Here is a 22,436-nt window from a genome sequence, read left to right as displayed (position 1 = left end):
TTGTTCCATGGCTGTGCAGATTAATATTCAGCATTAGACTCATTGTGAATCCTACAAAGATTACTGGTGCTACTTCTCTGTGTAGATCTCTTCCCTTTTACTAGTCTGTCCCACAAATTCCAGCCACCTTAACCTCCCTAAGCTCTGAGTTCTGTCATCTCATTTTAGCAAGACTGGTGTGTGCTCTGCTTGAGAGCCCCTTCTTGGGTCATGATCCAGAATATGCCTCTAGGCAGAAGACTGGGGAAATCATGGTGCCCATCCTGTTCATTTTCTTTTGTCATAGATAACAGCCTTGGGCTGCCTGTTTCTAATGTCTGAAAACAGCCTTTCCTATATTTTATGTAGTTTTCTACTTGTTTGTGGTAGGAGGGCCTGTCTAGGACCAGTTACTCTCACAATGAGAAACTGAATTAGAATTGCTTTTTGAGAACTTATTTTTGAACAGAAATTTTTAAAAACGTAAAACTGCTATTTTGGATACCAATGGTAAATATAGCTACAAAAATATCAGTTAATATAGCTTTGGGAATGATCCTGTGAAAAATAAAATGTACAGTGACAATGTTCAGCATTACCTGTGTCACTACAAATTTCAAAATAATGAAATGCTCTGGTGATGGGAAGAAATGATAGCATTAATTTGTTTTCACTGTAAATAATGTCCTGTTGTTCTCACTTTCTCTCTCCCCCTCTTATGGTATTTTCAAGAATATATGTTATATAATTATCTTTTGCTTTATAAGTAGATTGGGGAGGGGTATGGAGGAAACATTTGAACCCTGGCTACACATTAGAATCACCTGTAGATCTTTTAATATATACTTATATCTTTTCTTTTTTACAGCTTCTGATTTCATTGAACTGGGGTAATATTCAGGTATGGGGAGATATATATCTATATATATGTATATATAAATATATTTTATATCTATCTATACTTTAATCTCCAGGTGATTCTAAAAATGACATAGTCTTGAGAGCTACTCAAATTGTGTTCTATGGAACAATAAAACCAACATCAACTGGGAGGCTTTTTGAAATGCAGAATCTCGGGCCCTGCCCCAAAGCTACTGAATCAGAATCTATATTTTAACACTATCCTCAGATGACTCATGTGCATATTTAAGTTTTAGAACATTCTTTAGTTGACAAAGGTATATTTATTGCCTTCAAGGAATTCAAAATGTAAGTGGTGGAGCATTTAGACCTGTGATAATCCCCAAATCAGGCCTAACGTCAGAATCAAGTGGTCTTTTTTTAAAAATGCAGATTCCTAGGCTCCCACCTAACCCTGGTCCATGAACGACTCTAGGCATGAAGCATAAACCTTAGGCATCTGTATGCTTATTATATGTTCTAAATTGTTCTAAAAATTAAGGAAGGTTGGGAAATAAAGTAAAATAAGGACTCAATCTTTCAATATTTTGCCTCTACTAAAAGTCCTAACCTGGCAAAGAAAGAAGGGCTCTCATTAAAGTTATAATAATGGTAGATACATATATATATATTTTTAACACAGAAATTGAGTATTGTGACAAAAATGATTTGATATAAATTTCACATTTTTTTGTTAAAATAAGTTTTATATGCCTTGGATATTTTTGCTATGGCTACAATGAGGAAAAATGTATGTACCTGGCCATTTAAGGGTGCTGTCAGCTAAGAATTTTAGGCCATTTCTGGCAGCACAGGGGCAGCCTGATCGAGGCTGGAGGGAAATGGCAGTCTGACAGGAAACTGGAAGAAAATTGACAGACATGGTGAGTGTGAGGAATGGCCTAATGCTGAATAGGCTGTTTTGTAACAGAAAAAAGAGAACATTTCAAAACTAGTTAAGTTAGTTATGAGACTTTAACTAGGTCAAAAACTTACGAATATTTGTGAATACTTTTTAACACTGTAGAGACTGTCAAAAATTTACCCCATGGTTAAATCTTGGGTGTTTGAATCATGGAGTCTGAGGAAATTCCTGACTGAAGAGATGGAGGTGAATGAAAGCACAGCAACACAGACAAACTTTTCTCCATATAAATGTAAGTTCTTAGAAAAGTTGTTAACATTTCTTGTTAAACCATAGATTTATAAATGGCTGGAAGTCATGAGAAGTCCTCTTTGTTATGTTTCCAGATTCATTGTGTCTAGACACAAACTTGAGATTAGAGCTAAGGAGATAGGGTAGCGAGTCCCAGCAAAGTCATCTACTATGTGCCCTTTTTCAGATGACTTAACATTTCTGATAATCTCCTTATCTCTAAAATGGAAATAATAGTATCTCTTGTTAGGACAACCATATATCTGATACCTTCTCACACTTGTGGACAACAATCTGAGGATATGGTAAAATCATTAGCTAGAATCTCAAAATAAATGTAAATCCCTAGCAGTTTAATAGAGATACACATCACAGACAAATATTACTGCATTGGTTCCGAAAGCATAAAAAATTAGATACTATAATCTGGTGATATAATGCTCAAGGTAAGCCACAAGCACATTAATCCCCTGACACTTGACAAATTGTGTAAGACATACAATTTTGGATACATTATGGTTATGTACAAGAGTCAAGTTAGTACTCATTTGGAGTTTTAAGCTGCTAAGCTCTTTATAGATTTTTTTCCACAGTAGCATACTTTGTTTGATATTAATTCATTCCCTCCATCGTTAGGACAACAGATGATTTCTGAGACCGTACTATGTGTCAGATACTATCTAAGATGTGAAAGATGCACTGGTCAGAAGGATATGTAGATGGGGAGAACAAGCAGTAAATGAACAAATAATATAATACAATATGATGTTGTATAATAATGACATAAAATAACATATTCTACTCTAGATCAAATTACATATTAGAAGAAAATAAATGAAGAAATTAGTGAGTAACTATTAGTGCTACCATAGGTAGGCCTGTTCAGGAAGATATTTCTGGGCCAGTAATATTTGAATTTCCCTAATCTGAAGGATGAAAATATGTCAGCCATATTTCCTTCCTTAACACAAGATATGTGTTAAGAAAGCATTCTTATCAGAGTAGAAGTCCTGTGAGGTTAGAATATAACCAGGCAGGGTGGAAATGGTATGGGTTGAGGTTGGAAAAAGTAAGATAAAGACCCAATATACAGGGCCATGTAGGCTATGGAAAGTAGTTTGAATTTTTATCTAAAAGCAGTGGGAACTTTTTTGCATGGGAGGAAGATAATATTTATAAAGCAAAAGACTGGAAACAACCTAAAGGTCCATAAAGAGATGACTGAGTGAATAACTTATGGTATAGCCACAAAACAGAACACTAGCTAGCTCTGAAAAGGAAGAAGAAACATCTCTACAGTGGCTGTAGCGTGGTATCTGGCATACACCATAAAGTAAAAAAAGTAAATATGGAGAAAAGTATGTGCAGTATGCTATTAGTCATCTTCAAGAAGGGTGAAAAACACATATGTATACACATGCAAATACCCTTTATTGAAAAAGTGAGATAAACCAAAAATTAATTTTAAACATAGGTTACATAGAAGGGGGGCAGAAGACTAGCATGAAATAGTTTGGGTTGGAAGTGAGACTTCTCTGAGTGTACCTTATTTTGTAGTTTTGATTTTGGAATCATGTGAACGTTTCCATAATAATACAACAGGACAAACATAAGCAGAAATAAACCCTAAGAAGTGAAAGCAAAAGAAAACATATAAAGTGAAGTGCATATCAGGGAGCTAAACCACACCAGCAGGCATTATATCAAGTGATTTTACAGTTGATCCTAGCCTAAAGACTGAGAAACAATTATGTCAAGTGATTTTAAAACATAGTAATTTGTACATCTCCAGTGGCATATAGACTAAAGACAAAAACATTGTAAAGATCTTAAGCCACTTCTAGTAATCATATTATTCTGTAACTATGTGTATGTGTGTCTGTATTTGACAAACAAATCACTTATACAGATACACACACACACACACACACACACACATACACACACACCAGGATAAGCAAAAAGTACTTATACTACTATTGTTAGGATCCAAGAGTTTCACCATGAGAGAAAAGATATGCAAATAGAAGACTAATGAAGACAAATTAATATTGGAATTGGAAATTGAATATAAATTCATGGCATACTTTATTTTCAACCTATTTTTGATGGAAAAAATTTACAATTTTTTTGAAAACCAATTTTTCCACTTATTTTTGGAAAATTGGGGTTTTCCAGATTTGGGGCAAAATACAAGAAGAGCATAGAAGACCTTATCATAACAAAAGAGTGAAAGCATTGGGTCATGTCATCAAAGCTCAGGATCCAATTTGAGATAGTTCAACTGGCCAAAAAAGGGACAATTTGAACAACAGCAGTAATACTAATCACAAGAAATGCATATTTAAAATCATATAAATATGTTAAAATCAATTATTTCATAATAATATCCAGTAAGAAAAAAAAATCTATTATCTTGAAGGATGCTAAAAAGTCAATCTATTCTTCTAAAAATCTGTAAATAAGGGGAAATTTTCCCAATTTCCCATTTATTCTACATTTCCTATATAAAACCACCTTGATATTAACAGCTAGATAATGAGAGAGAGCTTTTCTATATAGCATTTATTCGAGCAAATAAATGAAAAGTTAATGTAAAATTAAAATATTGGAACATTTAACCAAAAAAAAAAAAAAAGAATGAATTTAGGCTATAGTCATCAGCAATAGCTAAAACTAAATGAATTATGGGTAGAGAACATTTTTAAGAATGCATCAGGCTAATGAAACCTAATCTACGGATCACTGTAACATCTCAGGAAGACAGCCAGACAGTGTATGACTTTTGATGAATCATACTAGGAACTACAAATAGCAACTATGAGCTGTTCTTGCCACAATATGAACCTAAATTCAACCTAGTCCCAAATCTAACTACCAGGTTTTAGAAAACACATGAATCAGAGAAAAATATTATAAAGTACCATGTAACAGGATGCACAATCACAAAAATTCAAAATAAGTGGCACTCTACAGCTCAAATAACAGTTCATTTTGATATATATGTTGAAAGAAAGGAGGAGAAAAGAGAATATATAAATTAAAGAGACAAGAAATAATCAAATACATATGCAAAGCTTATTTGGAATCATTAAGTAGTATTTTAAGATAATAGAAATGTGAACATTGAATGGATATTTGATATTATAGGATTGTTTTTGAAAAAGAGTCCTTATTTTTCAGCGGTATATACTGAGGTATATTCACAGTTAAAATGATACGACGTCTGTAATTTGCCCCGGAGTATTTTCAGTTTAGGGAGGAGAGTCTTATAAAACTATGTTGAAAACAATTGGTAATTGATGACTACTGAATCTGGATCATGGACACATGGGGGATTCATTGTATTATTCTCTCTACTTTGAATATGTTCCAGAATTATCATAGTTTCACTTAAAAGAAAAAACTAACAGGTATGTGAAGATCTCATTTACATTTAGAAAATGGGGCATAGGTAAAAGTAGGGAGACCAGTTAGGAGGTTACTGTAGTCAGGCAGGAAAGAAATGATGGTGATTTATTACTGAACAGTGGCGGTAAAGATTGAGAACCAAGAGGATCTGATATATTTAGAAGAAGTCAATAGTACTTCTAATTGATTGGATTGGAGGTTGAAAGAAAGAAGCCATCGAGAATACCTCCCAGGATTTCTGCTGGAGACCTGGGTAGATGGTGATGTCTTTTACTGACATAGAGAAGACTGGGAAGTAGGGGATAGCCACGTGGAAACCCGAGATCAGGAGTACTCAAGAGTTCTATTTGGAGCATAATAAATCTGAGACATCTATTGCACATCCAGATGAAGAAAGAGCGCAGGGAAGTGATAAGTCCTTTCAGGGATACACATTAAAGAACCATCAACATATAATGTTTAAAGGCATAGGCCTAGATAAGAATATCCTTGGAGAGAATAGAAAGAAAGAAGAAAAGCCAGGTGGAGAGCCCTGAAGGTATAGAGACACTAGATGCCTTGTAGCACAGAAGAAACAAAAGATTTAAGGACTGGGTGGGGTACAGAACGAAAGCCAGAGATGCAGCCCAGTTTTCTTGTTTTAGTTGAATTATATTTTCCAACTAATTTATAGATGATATTCTAATAACTGAACTTACTAATAAGCAAATGAACCCCGCTCCTTCAGAACCAACATGCAAAGGCAGCACACCACACAAGTGTCTATAGTTTGATAGATACTTGTAACGATACACATGTAAAGCTCTTGATCACAAATGAAAAAAAAAAATCAAAACAAAGAAGTCTCTTGAAATGTGACTGGGTAATAGTCGGGCTTTGATAATTTAATAGAAAGGCTGAAGAGGACAAAACTAGTTCCCATTGGGATGCGTGTTTATTTATATCCAACTTACCTAAAGTCTAAGCCAACAAGTCTAAAGACATTGAGCATTGAGTTTCCCGAATTCAGTGAGAACTGATTAACCCATTTAGAAAGAGCTGAACCTATCTTTACATGTAGCTAATTATGTTCTAATGCATACATTCAGCAATGCCATGAGGCTGTCCATCTGCAAACTGCCAGAAATAAGCTGTCCAAATTCAGAGAACAGTTTATTTTAAGGCTAAAAAATGACACTGATTTAACGATTGCTTTTGCTGATTTGATAAACTGTAAGTTGAAACAATTACATTAATGTAGCACATTGTAATGACAATAATTTTTCTAAAAAGATAAAAGGAAAAAGTAATTTCCTTTAACTTGTCTGTATTAACAGAATGAGGGGTGAATTAGAAAGTCATTTTTTTTTTACTACCTTCAAAGTGTTGCACTGCAATAAAGTGGGTGGAAAAGAAAGTGTTAACTGTTAACCTTACCTGGGTGGATGATACCTTCTAGGACAACGTATAAGGGTGAGAGGTTTCAAAGATTGGGAAAGAAAAGCCAGGTTTTGTGTTTTTGTTTTGTTTTGTTTTTTTCAACCTGGTCTGCCACAGCTGTCTCTTTACCAAGAGTTGGTAAAAATAGCAAAGGAATAAGAGCACAGTTCAAGAGGTAGTAGGATAGTCAGTCTGTCCAAATGACCCACATGGGAGGCAAGACTGCACCGAAGACTGGGAAGAATCGTCAGTGAGGAGACCAGGAAAGAGAAAGAAGCAAAAGGCCATGAAAGCAAAGCAGAGGAGAAGAATTTTGAGATTTCTGAGCCTTTTCCAGGGGAACCCTTTGATAGGAGGCCTTGCTTGGTCCCTCAAGGGGCTGAGGAGGAACAGATAATAACAGAAAGTTCACTGCCAGCCAGGTTGGACCAATCCATTCTCCTAATGGCCTTCCTTTTCCTTTCCCCCAGGCCCTCGCCTTGAGCACCAGCCCTTTTGTATTTTCCTCATGTTTTCGATTGGAGAAATAGAGAGATGGTTTCATTCTTTTTCAACCTATATCAGTCTCAATCTTGACTTCCTTAGAGCACCTTCTATTTGTCACCACCATGAGCAAAAATGAGAAAAGTCTCATATAGTCTTTTGATAATTCGTACAGTAGTGTATCCTTGCTTAATGGATCTTTATCTCAAAATAAACTTGATTTTTTTTTTTCATTTTAAATAAAAGTTGCTTGGCCATAGGTAGATCTAACCTGAATCTGTTGGGTTCTTATTTTTAAAGAGTTCTGACGTATTTTCTTTGTTTCTTTTTATAATGTATGCTGAGTGGAAATGGACCAGGGCCAATCCTAAAATACAGGATTGAGCAGTTCTTGGAATTTCAAAGGCAGTACAGTCATAACAAGGTTTCTAATAGGATGAACATAAAATGAGAAAAATTTTATTATTTTAAAAAATTTTATTCACAGAAAGACTTTTTAAATAAACATAAGTAAATAAAAATAGGGGCTTTTTCTCATTTGAACAAACATTGCAATTTAAAACAACAGAAATTTACCAACTTAATAAAACAACTCACCTGTAAGTCCCCAAAGGGAACTCAATAATCAACAATAGTTGTTCTTTGAAAAAATTCAGGAGTTACAATAGTTCACAATGCAAAGTAAATGACAGGTCCAAAATACAAAATAGCTTTACTTTGAATTTCTGGGGCCTCATCAAGTTTTTCTTGAGATTTAATTACATCTGGATCATTAAACTTAGAATCTTTTTTAAATGGTGAAATTAATGGTAACCCAAGTCCCTGAGTGATAACTGGCAAGAAAATGTGCTAAATATTCATAAATCAGAACCACGGCCTTTCAAAAAAAAAAAATGGAAAGCAAAATTTTACTGTTTTTAAGCACATTAGTGTTTTTGGGTGGTGTTTGATGGCTGTGAAAGTGTAGGTAACACAATCCTGGAACTTTCGGCCTTGAAAAGAAGACCCTTGAGTTACCTGGACTGACAAACTAATGCTACAACAATATATATATATTTTTTTTAAACGAGCCATCATGAACCTCCCATGGAAGCTAGAAACCCATCAGAGTACAGCTCCACAAACAGCCTGGTGTGGTCAAATTGCCAAGAACCTGGGCAAGGTTTTTCGTTCCCTAATGCTTTCGCTTCCACACAAGGAACTGTAGAAATAGGAGCTCTTGGATGCATTAGAAGAGACCTTTCTCCTCTCACTTAATTTTGCTTCATTCAGTGATCCAAGCATTGCCATTTCACTCCCATTGCAGCTTTTCCCATATAACACTATTTTTTTTTTCAGATGGATCCATCTAAACAGCCCAAATCTGTACAACATTAACATCTCTGAGGAGCAACTCTGAGAGGGTTTTCACCCTGACCTTTCCTTTCCTTTCCTTGACACAATCTCCATCACGCCTTCCTTCTCCAGGTTGTTTTTGATATCACAGGAGAAGATGTTGCTGTGTCAGCAATCAGCATTGCCTTTGGGTTTCTGTTCTCAAGTCTAGAAATCATTCCTCCTCTAACAATTGATGGAGTGGGGAGCCTGTGAGAATACAGGCTTTAGCCTACTGAAAATCTTTTCTGATTATCGTACTGCACACATATGGAAAGATCAAAATACAGGGTTATGAGCAAAACTGTATGGCTGAAACCCTGCATTTCCCACATAATTCTACCTTTCCTTTTCTCCCTTTCTTTTATACATACCCTATTACAAATAGGTAATTTTATAACTCATTGAGAAGAATTTCTCTATCAAATTTCATTTATTCACCTCTCTGCCTACTTGTGATCTCTCTCTGTGTGTCAAATAAATAAATGAAATCTTTAAAAAAAATTTTCATTTATTCAGTAGCATGCAGTAAGAAGAAACTAAGGGGTGGGGGGGGGGGGACTGGAAACAACCTAAATATCCATCCATGGTGAACTGGATAAATAAACTGTTACATTTGTACATAAAATACTATGAATTATGAAAACATAATGTGCTTTATTTTCTCTTAAAATAACTTTTTTTAATTTCACATAAAACAAATAGAAATAAACTAAAGGAGCAGATTAGAATGCACAGTAGGCCACATCTTGGATATAATCATGTGGATGTTGATAAACATCTATAATCTGGCATGGGAATTAGAAGTATTATCTAAAAAGATGCATCAGAAACTATTCAGTTACGTTTGGGAAGTAGAAGAAGCATCAGTTATAGGCGGGTTGAGATTTTTTATTTCAATTCTTTCTGTCCATCTTCTTTAATTTTCTTTGCCTGATTCATATATTACTTGTATTAGACATACACATTTTAAAAAAGGCTTATCTGATCTTCTGAACATTCTAACTGACATCCAGCTCAACTCATGATTATTGAAAAGTGGTGGCACACACAGGATCTAGTGTGGTGTAATGGAAAGAAACTCCAGAACATTAGATTTTAGTGAACATGTCATTTTATGTCCACGTGTAAACCGCTCATCTACTGACACCTCATTTAGCTCATCTGTAAAATGTGAGCAAGTAGCTCCACCTACTCCACGTTTCATTTAGTACTGGACATTGTAATGAAGTGAAACAACACATGGGAGGTCCTGGGAACACTGCAGGGTTACTATGGGATAGTAGTACTTTGGGATAGAGATCATGTTCACTGTTGGATCTCACATTAATTGAATCTGACCTTATCCCAAGTGTTTCACATTTGTTCTTACTTGGTATTTTTCAGTGAGAAGCTGTATTCCATTAACATTTGAGTAGTAAGAAGAGCCATGATCACAATAGTAAATACTTAATACAGAATTGCAAATATTAGGAACAGGTGCATAAATGAGAAGACATAAGTTTTAGTATATAGTTAATAGATACATAACATTGTGATAAATTCACTCATAAATTTTCTGCTTACCTACCTATAATGATGATAATAAACATTACTTACTAAATACAAAGCGTGGTCCAGAAACTTAATGATGTTATATTTGTTCCTTACCTCTCAGATAATGTTTTTAGATGATCATTGTTAGTATCACTTTATGATAAAGAAACTAAAACTAAATGATGTTAATTAACTGAAGTCTGATTATGACTCACATCTATCTAAATTTAAAGCCTGATCTTTTCCCATCCTAAACTAGCAGGCAGTGTATTAGTTCAACTAAATTTTCAACCTAAATCAATTATTTCCAATTCCCATTATCTGTAAGCAGTGCCACAAACTATAATGTTTAAGCATGCTAATCTATTTTCAACAGGAATATAAACTGGTGCCACATTTATGGAAATCAGTTTGGTAGTCTTTTCCAAGCATGTTAGCTATACTCTGTGAGCAGACAGGAATTCACCACAGGTTCACACCAAACATTCAAAGATGGGGACATGATTTTATATCCAGTGATGCTCATTGCAATATCATATATAGTAACACGTATAAAGACAAAAAGCCAAATTAATTCATGCATCTAACACAAACATCTAAATGCATAATACATTTTGGTATGGAAGTATGTATGGAATGATCGGCAGATTTTTTTTTCCCCTATCTGCCCACCCACCTCCCCTGTGACAACCACCAATTTGTTCTCTGTATTTAAGAGGACTTTTGCCTTTTTTTTCCCTTTGCTTGCTCATTTGTTTTGTTTCCTAAATTCTGCATATTAGTGAAATCATTTGGTATTTGTCTTTCTTTGTCTGAGTTATTTCGCTTAGCATTATACCCTCTATACCATCTATGTTGTTGCAGATAGCAAGATCTCATTCCTTATTATGTCTGAGTAATAGTCCATTGTGTATATATACTTCTTTATCTGTTCATCAATGAATGGACACTTAAATTGCTTTGATATCTTGGCTATTATAAATAATTCTGCAACAAGCATGGGGTGGATATATCTTTTCAAATAGTGTTTTCATTGTCCTTGGGTAAATGTCCAGCAGTGGAATTACTGGATCATATAGCAATTCTGTTTTAATGCTTTGAGGAGCTTCCATACTATTTTCCATAGTAGCTACACCAATTTGCATTCCTACCAACAGTACATGAGAGTTTCTTTTTCTGCACATCCTGGCCAACGTTTGTTATTTCTTGTCTCTGGTTCTAGCCATTCTACAGGTGTGAGGTGATATCTCATTGTGGTTTTAATTTCCATTTCCCTGCTAATCTGTGATGTTGAACATCTTTTCATGTGTCTATAGGCTATTTGTATATCTTCTTTGGAAAAATGTCTATTCAGGTCCTCTGCCCGTTTTTAATTGGATTATTTGGGGGTTTTTTTGTGTTAAGTTGTATAAGTTCTTTATGTATTTTGGATATTAACCCCTTGTCAGATATATCATTTGAAAATATCTTCTCTCATTCAGCAGGTTTTCTTTTAGTTTCCTTGATCATTTCCTTCACCACATAGAAACTTTTTATTTTGATATAGTGCCAATAGTTTGTTTTTGCTTTTATTTCCCTTGCCTCAGGAGACATATCTAGAAAAATATTGCCATGACTGATGTCAAAGAAATCTATGTTTTCTTCTAGGAGAATTAAGGTTTCAGGTCTCACATTTAGGTCTTTACTCTATTTGTTCTTGTGTGTGGTAGAAGAAAGTGGTCCAGTTTTGTTATTTTGCATGTGGCTGTCCAGTTTTCCCAGCATCATTTATAGAAGAGACTGTCTTTTTCCCATTGCATATTCTTGCCTCCTTTGTATAGATTAAAGGACATATAAGTATGGGATTATCTCTGGGATCTCTGTTTTATTCCACTGATCTATGTGTCTATTTTAATGCCAGTCCTATACTGTTTTGGTTCCTACAGCTTTGTAGTATAACTTGAAATATGAGATTGTGATACCTACAGTTCTGTTCTTCTTTCTCAAGATCACTTTGGCTATTTGGGTTTTTTTTCTGTTTTCATACATATTTTAGTGTTATTTGTTCTAGTTCTATTTTAAAAAGTTGGCATTTTTGGAGAGATTGCATTAAATCTGTAGATTTGGGTATTATGGACATTTTAACAATATTGATTCTTGCAGTCCATGGCATGGCATATCTTTCCATTTGTTTGTTCCATCTTCAGTTTCTTTCATCTATCTTTTACAGTTTTTGGAATTCAGATCTTTGGTTCCTTCATTAAGTCTCTTCCTAGGTGTTTTATTCTTTTGGATACATACAAATGAGATTATTTTCTTAATCTCTCTTGCTGCTACTTCATTATTTAGAAATACAATAAATCTCTGTACATGGATTTTGCATCCTGAAACTTTGCCAAGATTACCAATAGGCAGCTTTTGAAAGCATTCTTTTTTTTTTTTAAAGATTTTATTTATATGACAGACAGAGATCACAAGTAGGCAGAGAGAGAGAGAGCAGGAAGCAGGCTCTCTGCTGAGCAGAGAGCCCGAAGCAGGGCTCGATCCCAGGGCCCTGGGATCATGACCCAAGCTGAAGGCAGAGGCCCCAACCCACCGAGCCACCCAGGTGCCCCTGAAAGCATTCTTTTATAAAGCATTTAATGATACTGAAAAAATGTTCGTGATGACTCAGCGTTAAGTGGGGAACACACACATATATATATATATATATATATATAATAGAAAAAAGAGGAATGTTGGGAAAATTATCAAGTTATGAACATATGAGCAGTGGTTCTTTATATTTGCTTCTAAATGTTAAAGATGTACTTCATATTTACAAAAATAAATATTATATTGTTTTTATATTATAAAAGTTTTGTTTTTATCTTAAAAATAAGTAATATCTAAAATCTACTCATACCAAAACCTTTCCCATTCTTAGGAGATGAGATATTTTTGCTGCCACATTTCTTTCATATATATTTCTATGAACCATAATACTAAGCGAATGCTGAAGTTTTGTCTCTAAATACCTAAGGTGGCTTCCACTTGTAAAATACAAACTGCATTAGTTCCCTTTGTTAAACTTGCCTGTATTCCCTGACTTTTGCTATGCTGCAACAAACTCACTTTTGTGGCTTTGAACACATTCAAGTAAACCTAAAAACAAAATTTTTTTATCTGGCATTACTATATCAAAAGGTAGAAGGTTTTAAATTTCAAAGACACTGCCAAGGCATCATCCAAAGATACTGTACTGATTGACACTTTCACCTGAAGCATGAGAGCATTTCCAACATCTTGTTAACATTTGATATTAACCTTTTTAATGTTTGTCGACATAATACATGATAGGTTGTATCTCTGATATAATTAGTCATGATTTAATCATGAATGTGGTTTATCACAGTTTCACCAGTTTAAAAATCCATGTATACTTTTTTTATGTAAATCCCTCCTTTATAATTTTGCTCCTTTTTTTCCTATTGTTGGTGAAAACGAATTCTGGAGTAGTTGAAGGCTGTTGTGGAGGTGGAGTGTAGAATAAGTGATCTCCCAAATCCCTTCTCCAAATGATAAGAAATAACTTGGAATTTTTTGCAAAGAAACATCCTAAACATTTCTTGACCTCAGAGATTCCCCAGACCTCCTTGTAACTATGAGCCCTCGTCCTTTCACCATCTGGTCCCACTGGGAATTTTGGGATGAAGTGAGGTGGATGAAAAGAAGCAGGGACAAAGGGGGAGAGAGGCCAGCCAAGGAGCTAAGATGCTCAGTGTTAGAGAAAGAATTTATACATCAAAGAAAATTCAGGAGTTTAAATGCATCCTATGTCCTCAGTTTAGAATCAAGGTATTAGTATAAAATTACAGATTTTATGTGTGTATATACAGACAGATAGTAAGTAATTAATAAATTGGGTTTTGTGAGTCACATACAGTTTCTGTTGTATGCATCTGTGTACATGTGTATGCACAATATATATATATATATACATATATATATGTATATATATATACATATATATATATATATGTATATATATATATATATACACTATATATATATATATATACACAATATATTTGATTGGCTTTGGGAAGATCCCCAAGTTAGGCTCAGAAGTAACACTTCACTTCTGCTCTCGATCTACCCATGAGAACTAGTTGTATTGGCCTGACCAGGTGCAAAAGAACTAAAAAATGTGGTTAACCTGTGTCTCACTAAGAGAGTGGGATTTGTCCATATCCCATGAGACCTGCCAGCACCATTTCACAGCTCTGAAGGAAAGATTTCCTTCAATTTTACTAACAATTCTTTTTGGCCTTGGTTTAGGATAGGATCCTGGTTAAAAACATGGTAATCTGAGAGTCCTGATATCCATGATACTTTTTTTTTTTTTTTACTATCACTAATCAGTAAGAGGAAAAATAGTTTACTGATAACCTGAAGGGAACTACCATAATCTAAAGGTGACCCAGGTTTCATGTTTAATTTCTTGCTTATTTCACTGAAAGAAGAGGTGAGTGAATACATAGTTTAAAGAATCAACAAGTCTTAACTCCTTTCTGAGAGAGCACCAGCAGTATTTCTTCCCAGGTATAAGGAATGGGGTCCCATCTGAGTGGCAGGATGTCAGGCTAATTAACTATCTTTGAACTTTTATTTTATTTTTGCTTCTAAGAACCTGAGGGAAATGAGTAGATTTTGTATAATTGTGGCAAATAAATCCTCACCTACTTCAAATTCAGCAAATGTCAAGGTTAAGTAAAACATAGAACAATTCTAGGTAATCATTTCAATTTATATGAAAGATAGATTTCTATAATAAAAATCAATTGAACTTCTTTTTATAAATGAATATATAATTATTTCAAAGGTAAGAATTTAAATGGCTGTTTATCTCTGTTTATATCACATTTTAGTGATTTCAAAGATAAAAGTAATTTTACACAATAGTATTGGGACAATTACCAAAGGACAAAATATATGGAGAAACTGACAATCCAGTAGTGTTTGTTCTTTTAAAAAATGCCATGTTCCCAAGGGAACACATTTTTATTGTATTTTGCCATTATCCCAAGCTACTTTGTACTTACACCACAATCCCCAATAAATGTCATCAGTATGATCTCTAGGAGAAATAACTTTAATTCCACCTGTTTGTGATTTCCTCACCAACCAATTCTTGTTAGAAAGTCTGAGCTTTGGGGCACCTGGGTAACTCAGTCAGTTAAGCGTCTGACTCTTGATTTCAGCTCAGGTCATGCTTCAGGTTCATGGGATCAAACCCTACATTACTCTTTGCGCTGGGCTTGGAGCCTGCTTAGGATTCTTGTTCTCCCTCGTTCACTGCACTTCTCCAACTCTCTCTCTCAAAAAAAAAAAAAAAAAAAAGTCTGAGCTTTAATAATGCAGGAACATTGTATAGCCTTTCATAGTGAAATTGGGGGAAAAATTTTAGAAAAACGTAGTGTAGCTTCTTAAGGCTGGGTCTTTGTTACTCACCACTTGCTTTGAGACTTGTAAGCCTTTGGGACAATGAGTCTAAAGCAATATTACTTTTTGAGGAGGTCTTGGATGACTGAACTCCATATTACTACATGTGGCTTGCCATCTATTCTTCTGTAATCCTTTCTGTTTTTAATTTGGTACATCCTCAGAGAGTCCTAAGGTTTTAAAGTCCTAAGATTTTAATGCCAAAAAATTTATGCCAAAAATCCAAGATTCTTATACCCTAAAAGATGCAGATTGAGAGCAGGAACTGAATCTTGCATGCATTGGTAACACAAGTATTTTCTAGTATAGTAATTTTCACATAATGAAGGCATAATAAAAGGACAGCAATTTATTTTCTTATACAATAATCAGTGTAACATGGCTATTGTGTTCCAAGAAATATCCTTCCCATCCCAAAATTCTTATCTCTCACCATTCACCTCCCTGGGAATTTAACTTATGCTTACCTACCCATCCAGTCAAATGAAAGCCATACTCCTTTTTTAAGTGAAGTATTTGAAGTTGTAAATCTAAAATTTCCAAAAATTTCCTCTTTTCCTGAAATCATGTTGTTCCAATTGTATATATCTTTATGAACTTTTATTAAAGTTTTATGGCTCCTCCTTTTTTCCAGTTGATCATCAACTCCTAAAGAGAATTAACATTAATTGATCTGTCTTTTCTCAGAGTACGCAGCAGCAATCCTTGCACATAAATATCCAATAAGTATGTGTTGTATATATTCATTCTGAAAAAATTAAATGACAAACATTTTCCCCTTAATTTATTTTCCAGAATAGATATTTAAATATTTGAATAGCTATTTTAAGAATATCCAAAAATATTAAAAAATAAGGTAAGGGTTACCTGATGGCTCAGTTTGTTAAGCATCTGACTCTTGATTTTGGCTCACATCATGATGTCGGGGTTCTGGAATCCAGCCCTCCATTGGGCCCTGCACTTAGCATGGAGTCTCCTTGACCCTCTCCCTCTGCTCCCTGCACCTCTCTCTCTCTCTCTCTCTCTCAAATTAAATAAATAAATAAGTAAAACCTATTATTTTTTCCTTTTTTTCTGAGCATGACCACTGTAATCAAAAATAAGAGTGCTGTCCTATATCTATGTCTGAGGTCTTAAAAGAAGCCTTTTTTATTAAAAAAAAAAAAAAGTGTATGGTCTATCTTCTTTTTTTTTTTTTAATTTAAAGATTTTATTTATTTATTTGACAGGAGAGAGAAATCGCAAGTAGAGAGAGAGGGGGAAGCAGGATCCCTGAGAGCCTGATGTGGGGCTCGATCCCAAGACCCTGAGATCATGACCTGAGCTGAAGGCAGGGGCTTGACCCACTAAGCCACCAGGCACCCCTATGGTCTATCCTTTTCTGTTACTGGGCACTTCTCCTCTCACATTTCCCACAAATTTACAGAATTGACAAGGATGAATAAATGAATGTAAAACAGAAAACAAAAAACAACTCTTACAGTCACTCTTCAGCTCAGGGAGCTTGATCAAAAACTCAGAAGCCAGCCCTGCTTTCATATATGTACACACTCCTGGCTGGTTAGATGGTTGATAAAGTACATGGAGTCTGTGTACTCAGATGGTACATTGCTCAAACCTAGTGGAAGTGAAGAAAGTCAGAGAAAGATAGTATTGCATGGTATCACTTATAGGTTGACTCTTAAAAAAAAAAAAAATCAGACCCATAGAAACAGTAGAAAAGTGATGGCCAGGGGCTAAGGGTAGGGGTAGTAGGAGAGGTTAGTAAAAGGTGAAACCTTTCAGCCTTAAGAAGAAGATGAGAGGATCCAACGTGTGACATGGTGACCACAATTAAGAATACTATATTGTAGAATTGAAATCTGCTAAGAGAATAGAACTTACATGTTCTCTATTTCTCTCTCTCTCTCTCTCCTTCACACACACACACACATACACACTATATATATATATATAAATATATATACTTATATATATGTATATACACACATAGATATCAAATATGTATTATATATATACACATATGTATATAATTAACACATCCACGGATGTGTTAATTAACTAAATGGGAGGAAGCTTTCACATTGTATATATGTATCAAATTATCATGATGTACACTTTAGATATATTATAATTTTATTTGTCAGTTATACTTAAATAAAGCCAGAGGGTGGTGGGGAAACCATGTAGAGACACCACAAAAGTTACTGAAACAAGAGGATGTCATCATAGGAGAAAACAGTAAAACTTATCTTTTTTCAGTTCAATGGTCCATTTTCAATACCCTTCCAAGGTTTCCCATCTCACTGCCTGAGAGGTATCAGAAGCTCAAAGATACAATAAATGTGACTTGAGAACACAAACAAGAAAGACTTCTAAAATAGAAAGACAACAGAATTAGTAGGTGTGTTCCAGATGGGTCAGTAAATTTCAGACTCTCTCTAGATTTATTTATTGACAGTTCAGGTTTGTTTTGCTTGTTTGCTTGCTATTATGATTTACATTCCTCTACACAGGGTAAGGAAAGCAAACAAAACACCTTTGCTAATTCTCATCACTGAAATCACAACCTGTTTTAAGTGGCTGGAGATGGCATTTAAATTCTGTGACCTTGGTGCATTAAAATATAGCCAACTATATCTTTCAGAATGTTGGAGAACTCCCAAAGTGATGAAAGTAATTCAGAGAGGTAGATGAGGACTAGACTTAATAAATCTTATCACTATGTTATATTCCTAGACAAAGTTATCTGTTAGAGAACTTGACTCAGATAGTGGTATAATTATATTTTTGTGAATTAATTTATATCTATGCAATATGTATTATGAGTTAATGTATATTATTTATATTTTAAATAGGTATTTTTCCAATAAAGTCTTAATTTCTGAAATGCCTAAGGAGTCGAATATTCTAGGTATTACCTTAGCAGATAGTTCCATCCATAGACAGATGAAAAATATGTTGTCGGGGAAATACAGGAAATAATTTCTAAATGGTTAGGATTTGACTATATATTTGCAAGTGGGTACTTATTCTAGTGAGGCTTGTAATATCAATGTTCTTTATATCTACACAGAATAAAGACCTTCATCGTATTATCAGAGACACGAACTCCTTCTACCTTTTTAAACCCCTGTAGCATATGAAGTTTTCTGTTCAAGGCTTCTATTTAAAGTCTTTTCTTTATTATGTTCCTATAGGGATTTCAAGGGCTGCTTCTAGATCTCTTTCTTCCTACTTCAGTTTTGAAAAATCCTACTGGGGTTTCTATTTTTGTGTTACTTCACCAGATGTCCAAACCATTTAAGACATGGCCTCTAAAATCTTGACAGTTATTTCAAGGTATCAGTATGTTCTCCATTCATTTCTTTCTTTCTTTCTTTTTTTTTTTTTTTTTTTTGTCTGAGCTTGTCTTGTGTTTTGCTGTGAAAAGAATAAAACAAACATCTAAGGAATGTCAACTGGGTGCAAGTCACCATGCTAAGCATTAGGGGACAATAGTCGTAAGACTTGTTTCCCCGCTCTTGAAGAACTCAAACAATTGGCGAGGGGTATAATTTATTAGCATTTATTTTAAAGTCTAAGAAAGTGACCTCTATGGTTTGGATTAACTCTCTTCTCCTTTCTGAATTTCTGCTAGTCCATTCAGTACCAGTGACTTAATTCTATAGTTGGACATTCACTTTTATCTTAGGGTGGAATGAAACCATGTGACTCCTCTTAACCTACTCCCCTCCTTCCAGGCCTCTGGAAAACTTGGCTCCCTGTCTTGAAGCCAGTATTCTAAGGAAGAAAATCCATTGAGGCCTTGTAACAGAATACTGAGCTAAGAAGCTGGTGAGCTACTCACTACCATTTTTTAAGCCAAATTTAATATCATCAGTAAATATCTATATTCCTTTTTCCTAATCTCAATCTGGCAGAGATAATTCAGACTGATGAACACAAAACTACAAAAATTTGTTGTGTTTTTTTTTTTCCTTTTTCCTTTAACAAGGATTTAGAACATATGATTTTGTGTTTAAGGTTTAGGCTAGCTATCCCAAAGAAATGCATTTGTCTTGGGTTGGATTTTGTTAGAGTCAACCTACCCATGTTCAAGAAGTAAGGTCATACATACTGAATTTTGATGTGTGAGCCAAATATGTGGTTAAAATAATTGACAATACTAGAGTAGCTATGGGCAACGGATATTTGTGATAGAGTGTTTTGTAATGGGAATAATTAATACTATGAATAAGAACTACAAGTATTACTGAATTTTTATTATATGTCAGACTTTAAGGTAGGTGTTTTATCTAAGACTTAGCTGGGTTTGACAGAAGAGCCCAAACAGCAGGGCCTTAAATAAGAGTCTGAAATTTACAAAGCTCTAGAAGCAGACCAGGGTCAGGACCAGCTTAAGAGGCACACAACCCACGCAGTCATTCAGCACCTGTGAGATTTAATGCTCTTCGGGAGCCATGCTGAAACTGAATACTTTTATCTTTAAACTGATAAAAGTTTGGTTAGTGAAGTCCATTGAGAAAATGAAGCATATGTGTGAGCAAAGAAAATACACGCTGACATTCCTTCCCACCCCCTTCCTATATAACTTTTGCGAAGCCCGATAAGTACAGAATCCAAGTGAATCTAGAATGTATTTGACACTAGATTCAAAGTGCAATTTAAGTATGTTATCTCTAAGACTGAGTAAGTGGGAGCACTGACCAGCACAAGAGAACCATGCCTTCTGGTTAAATTAGAACTTGCTTCAAATGCAGGGGGGAAAAAAAAAAGCAGAATCATTTTAAGAAATGAAATGAAAATTATCGATAAGAAATGAAAATTATCGATGAACCCTGTTGTATCCTTTTTCACTTGCTGATATTTGCCCATGTCCCACAATGATAAGGATGAAAAGGAAGACAAGGGAAAGATGGGGCAACTATAGTTCTTCCTTTCTTACTCATCAGCAAACCAAAGGTAGTTAGCATCGATAGAACGCACATTTTTCATGAAATGAAATAAAACTAGTTGAGTTAGTTTTGTTCAGCATTTCTACAATTCTGTTAAGAACATATATAAGATACAAAGTACGTACTGTATTATTTTATTAATTATGCAAAAAAGTTAAACGGTCTTACATTTTCATTTAAAACTGTCATAAACAATACAAAGATGAATGTTAAAATTCATAGTAAGAACTTAACATTTCTTCCTTTACTTAGAATAATATTAAATACCAAGTAAAGACATTGTGACAAGTCTAGGGACAAACTGAGGAAAGGAGAAAACAACATTCTATTTTAATACTTTAATGACATTTTTTTCTTATTTTTTAAAGCTAGGCTCCTACATTTTCATTTTCATTTTGCATAGGGCGATTATGTAGCCAGCCCTGCCAGCACTGATACAGTATTTAGCAGTGTTAGCAACCCAGGTTCCTTCTCTCCTGTTGCTCTATCATTTATGGTCTCAACTGTAATGGTCCAAGATGCAGTCTCCATTTTACAGTACACACAATGGCAAAACAGATGACGGCAAAGAGCACATAATGCTTTCTGTTTGGGTCAAGAAAGATGCCCCATGATTCTCCTGCTTTCTTTTGTAAATCAGAATGTTGTCATAGAAAAGCACAACTGCTGCAAGGGAAACTGGGAAATAAGTCTTTCGTGACCATGTGTTCAGCCTAGCTTAGAGGTTCTATTATCAAAGAAAAAGAGAAGACTGGATATTGGAACACAACCAGCTGCAGGTACCACCCATACTAAAAAAAAAAAAAAAAAAAGAGAGAGGCTGTGCAGAATCATGAATGGCAAGGTGAAATGATACTGGACATATTGTAAAAAATTTTCCCATTAGGAAATGAATACCTATCAATAAGAACAAAAGGAAAGAGAGAGAGAGAGAGATTCTTTCTCTAAGTATATGCATTAGGTAAAATAACAGAAGTAAAAATGATGTTTATTATTTGAAGAGAATTATTAAAAAGGGGCCTAGACTATGGATCCACAAATATCAAAAAACCAAATGAAAAAAACCGATTCCATCATTGTCTATGTGACTTACACAAATAATTTATTTAAATTACTAATTCCTACTTCATAGCATTTCTTCTAAGGATTATCAGTAATGTGTCTCAGCTCCCTAACACTGTCTGATATATAGTCAATATTAATTTATTTGTGATTTTAATTGATTCCTATTTTAAAGACAAGAATCATTTTATTGCTTTTATTAACTATTTTTAAATTCATGGTAGACACTTTATTTTGCAATGTAGTATTTTTAAGTGAAACATAAATATAAACATCAATGCATCATAAATGACATTAGTTCTAATAAATATTCTTGTATGTTAAAAATTATAAATGTCAATATATTTGTAAAGCACACAAATTTTAAAACAGATCATTTCATTTTTATCTCAGCCTAGATTTAAACTATAACAAGGGGGAAGTAATAGTTTTGAGATAATTCTTTCACATTTAAATGATCACATCAAGCAACTTTGATTAAACTCTCTCATATTAAATAACTTACACCTCTATTGCTAGCCTGCTAAAGTAATTCTGACATTTTATTTTTGTTTTTATTTTATCCCCCACATTGAGTGTAGGGCCATGTATAATTGGTAGTCGTATTGTACTACATCATATAAATATGTTTAATAATAGTCTGGATTTGAAGTACCTTTCATATAATTAACTTGAATAAAGCATCTCAGCATTCT

At 34.4% G+C, this 22,436-nt stretch overlaps 1 long non-coding RNA gene across 1 annotated transcript in view; it reads left to right on the top strand.

The window, feature by feature from the left end:
- The window catches only part of LOC116873027, an 82,661-nt gene that overhangs the window by 3,540 nt on the left and 56,685 nt on the right, over positions 1–22,436 (top strand). The gene's annotated exons all lie outside the window — the stretch shown is intronic.

Source organism: Lontra canadensis, unplaced genomic scaffold, assembly GCF_010015895.1.
Source record: "Lontra canadensis isolate GAN:19392208 unplaced genomic scaffold, GSC_riverotter_1.0 scaffold31, whole genome shotgun sequence".
NCBI lineage: Eukaryota > Metazoa > Chordata > Mammalia > Carnivora > Mustelidae > Lontra > Lontra canadensis.
Note: the sequence above shows the minus strand (reverse complement) of the source record. Positions and strands in the feature narration are given on the sequence as shown.